Below are 4,840 nucleotides of genomic sequence, written 5' to 3'. Positions count from 1 at the left end.
GTGCCCTTCCGTAGTTTATAAAGACCCCGAAGGTCCCTCACCCTATCTCCGTGTTCCTTTGAGCCATAAGCTGTTTTCAAAAATGCTTGCAAATCCATCCAGGTATGACATTTTGTAAATTGGAAACTCCTGCAACGATGGGAGAGATCTCTCCTATTGAAATCAAGCAAAGCTTTTGTGACAGTAAAGAAACACAGACTTGGTTTTTTCTTCTTTACTTAAAAAGTGTATATATATATATATATATAATGGATACAGACACACAACGATCCTTTGGTGGAGAGGTAATAATGTCCTACAGGGCTTGACTTCAACTAACCACACATACTCCTCACTCTCCAAGAGAACATCTTAAATAATCATTGACAATCAACAACAAGTAATATACAAACTCAACTAGTCATAAACGGTCATTTACACCTCTTCCTTAATAACCCACAACAACAGAAATACCTTTATACATAAACTGTCCAATTAAACCCAAACAGTAATTAACAGTTTCAAACAATAATTATACACTCCCCCCCTGAATTACTTCACATAATTATTACATCCCCTCTGAATTACATTAAAATAATTTATTAAACAAACTAGCTCTTCTAACTCTTGTTGAATGTCTTGGAATCGCGTTGCACTCAGCAACAGTGCCTGAATCTTCCTCTTCCCCCTCATCTTCATGAACAGGAAAGCTGTATAAGAAGCTCTCATCCTCAGCATCAGTAGTTCCTCACTCAATATCAATCCTTGTGAAGAACACGAACGAAGATCTCTAACATGGCGTGGAACTCCATTGACTTCAACAGCTTGTTCTGACAAAACTCTCGTAACTTTGCCTCTTTTCAAATTGCATATTGCATCGCATGTTGGATGGTTTTACCCACACCTCATCACCTGCTTTGTAGGGGCCACTCACTGCCACTTTGTTCATTGAGCATGGATCCACTCCTCGGACCCTCACAGGGTAAGAATACAGCATACTGACAGGGGCAGTCGTTGAGTCGCAGTCATCACGAGGCATCAAATATACAGATATACAGCCTCTGCAATGCTGCAGCCTTTTCCTTGCAGCAATGACTTTAACAGTTCGATGGCATCTCTCAGCTATACCATTTCCTGATGGAACATAAGCACATCTAAAATTAAGATGCACGCACACTTTTTTTGCAAAGTCAGCAAATAGTTTGCTACGAAAAGCAGGGTCATTGTCAGTTAACAGTTCCTCCGGCGCTCCTCGTCATAGAACACTGTCTCAAGTTGGCCCAATGATGCTCTCACTGGTCTGAAAAATGGAGCCGACGCCAGATGGCAAATCGAGATGGTCCACAAATCAATGAGAGTAAGATACGGCCGTCCATCATAGTGAGTAATATCCATGCCAACTCTCTGCCACACTATCCACTTCCAGAACTACCCTTCTGCCACTTCACTGGGGCCGGGTCTATTGACTGGCATGCCTCACAGCATTTGACAACAGCCTGTACTTGCCGCCTGGGTAACTCCTGGATGGACTTTCTTCACAAAATAGAGAGTTCTTCTCACACCCGGGTGACCAGCAGCATGATGGATCACTAATGCAGGGACAAACAGAAGCACACACAAGTTTTGCATCTTGGTGACATGAACCAAGGTCCCTCAGCCAGCGCTGAGGTACATGTGTCAAACTGTCAGCTTTATTATTGGCAGAAAGACACAAGTGTAATAGACAGCTGGAGGTCACACTCTTCTATCAATGACAAGACTATTCCTAGTCTTCTTCTGATGAGCATTTCACTGCGGCCTTAGTCTTCAATCTGCTTTTTCCTAAAAGTCCATCTGAAATCCATCTATGCACAGTAGATGAGTCAGTCATTAATTCCACCTTTTGTATCTTCCAAGCCAGTGCAAGATTCAATCCTTTAATGACTGCATCTAGCTCAGCCATATTGATGTGGCAAGAGTCGTCTTTCCGCAGCCAGCTGGCATCTTCCACAATGGAACCATTTACTTCCACTGCAACACCAAGCGCAAGAGAACTAGCATCCACCCAGATCTTGAATTTGTCACCGGTGACATTCCACTGTCCTCTCACAGGGTCATCCTTCTTAACCTTCTCCAGAAGTTCCTGCAAAACACATTTTGATGTAATCATCATTAATGGACGTCGTCCCATCCTTCAGTGACTTGATTGACTCTTCTCTTGATGAATGCTACCGCCACTCGCAGCCATCCACAAACAGGGTAATGGCCTAATAGTCTACCACAGTATGAGAACACTGCTCGCCGAGTCAATTGTCTTGGTGCATCGCCCAGGTCATTGTCCCTTTTCCAAAAAAGACTCCCCTGCTCCCCCCAAACTCTCAGGCCCAATGCTCGAGCCCCTTCAGCAAGTCTTTGGTGTGGCTTACTTACTAGCCCAAAATTTCTAAGATGCTCCTCTACACGGCTGGCCTTAACATATCTTCATTTACAAAGATGTCATCAATATAAGCTGATGTTCCTTTTCTTACAATGGGTCCTGAAGGAGAACACAGTTTAAAACAGATTTCATTACCATCGGAGCAATATTCAAGCCAAACCCCAGTCGAGTCAGGCAATACCTCTGGCCTTTGAAATATACAGTCTGGTATGGCCACAGAGACTCATGGATTCTTATTTGCAGGTAAGCTTTAGCCAAGTCTACTACAGATACATTCACTCCTTGCCTGCGCCACTCACATAGTTTGTCTGAGCACACATCCGAGTCTGCTGTAAATGCATCAATGTACGTATTCAGTTCTCTGAAGTCCAGTACAGGCCGCACCTTCTTTTTATTTTGCTGTACAACAGCCATGAGGGGAATAAGCCCCTTAGCTGGTCCATATTTATTCTCATCATAAGGAAGCAGCCAGCCATCATTCACCCATCTTTGTAGCTCTGATTCATACAGGTCCTTTGCCTCCTGAGGTACAGAATATGCCTTTACTCCATTCTCCAGGATGCCAGGCTCCTTGCCCTCAGACCATTTCCATGTAGCTGTCCAACATTTAATCACAGGATCATAAATTGCACTAAAATCACGCTCATCCACCCCCACCTTCACATCAGCAGCTGCAGAAAAAAAGAGTGTCTTCCATTCCAAAACGTACACCACCCTGGGTATCGACAGTGACTCCTCCTAGAGCCCTCACACCATCCATGCCGAGAAGAAATTTAAACCGAGGGGCATTAGAAGTAGTTACGCATACAGAAATGCTGGCAGTTGCTCCATTACTGAGCTGCAAGTGCACGACGCCCATTCCTTCACACACCCATTCTTGCCCACTCACAGTTATCATGCTAACTGCGCACTTGTTCCATGCCTTACAGCATGAGACATGAGCGATGCTTTGAGAACACCCAGTGTCTACTAACACGCAACACTGAAGACCCTCTACACTCAAAACAGTACTTGGCAGCACCTTACTCAGTGGGTTTGGGGAGAGGAGGCTGGCGCTGATGCCTCCTCTCCTTGCTCGTTTCCCGCACAAGCTGACGCAATGTGCCCCATTCCACCACCGATAGCACTTTACCCTTCTCCGAAATCGACCATTTACTCGGTTGCGAGCAAGACAGTCCCTGGCAAAGTGATTTGGTCCAAGGCATACATGACATTTCTGAACTGTTGGTTCTACTGGCACAGAACCCAAGCTTCCTGTGGCGCCAAAACATGTTTCAACTGAAACGAAGGAAGGTCATCTTTCAGAACCGCCCTTAGTGCCCGAGCCAAAATCTGTTCCAGATCGAGGGCCTCCATGCGAGACCCAGCTCTCAACAGCTGACGAATTCTCTCTGGAAGTCCAGCTACAAAAGCACATGCAAGAGCTTTTTCAGAAATTCCTCCAAACAGGGATCCGAGTCGACGTAGATCAGCTAAGTAGACATCCGGTGCCTCTCCACTGTGCAACTTCCTACTGACAAAATGTTCATAGGCTACATAGGGATCAACAGCAAACGCAGCTAACAATGCTTCTTTCACCTTGTCAACCTTCTTTTCCTATCTGCTGTGGGTAACTGTAAGTACACTGCAAAGGCACCACCTGTAAGCCGCAGAGGAATCACACTGGCCACATCATCAACTTTCCGAAGCTTGCAAACCAGCTCCAACTTCTCCAGCCACTCCATAACAGATTGTGCGTTTCTGCCATCATACTCAGGGATCAGTTTCAAGTCGAAGTTACTCTCCATACTGCCTAGATAGCTTGTGACAGTAAAGAAACACAGACTTGGTTTTTTCTTCTTTACTTAAAAAATGATATATATATATATATATAATGGATACAGACACACAACGATCCTTTGGTGGAGAGGTAATAATGTCCTACAGGGCTTGACTTCAACTAACCACACATACTCCTCACTCTCCAAGAGAACATCTTAAATAATCATTGACAATCAACAACAAGTAATATACAAACTCAACTAGTCATAAACGGTCATTTACACCTCTTCCTTAATAACCCACAACAACAGAAATACCTTTATACATAAACTGTCCAATTAAACCCAAACAGTAATTAACAGTTTCAAACAATAATTATACAGCTTTTGCCTCTCTAAATGCCTCTATATCGTCTATTCTTTCCAGCTAAATAATTATTCACCCCTTCAATGAAAATTTGGACAGGTTGTGATAGAATGCCATCTACCATCCCTCTGAAAGGACTCACGCCCGCACTCACGTTCGTTACGTGATGTAGCAGAGTTGTGGTACTCTTAGTATCCGCCATCTTTCTCTCTTTCCGAAAGCTCTTTTGTTCTATAAGATTCCTCGATCTCAATAACATCAATGTATTTATATGCACAAAACCCAATCCAGAAAAATTAATACAAATTTTCCCCCAAT

General features: G+C 43.8%; 1 pseudogene; it reads right to left on the bottom strand.

Moving 5' to 3' along the window:
* Positions 1-531: 531 nt before the first annotated feature.
* Positions 532-4,535, bottom strand: LOC135207367 (uncharacterized; annotated as a pseudogene).
* Between the last annotated feature and the right edge of the window lie 305 nt (positions 4,536-4,840).

The sequence above is a fragment of the Macrobrachium nipponense genome, chromosome 32 (genome assembly GCF_015104395.2).
Source record: "Macrobrachium nipponense isolate FS-2020 chromosome 32, ASM1510439v2, whole genome shotgun sequence".
NCBI lineage: Eukaryota > Metazoa > Arthropoda > Malacostraca > Decapoda > Palaemonidae > Macrobrachium > Macrobrachium nipponense.
The sequence above is the reverse complement of the archived record's forward strand: the minus strand, read 5'-3'. Positions and strand labels throughout refer to the sequence as shown.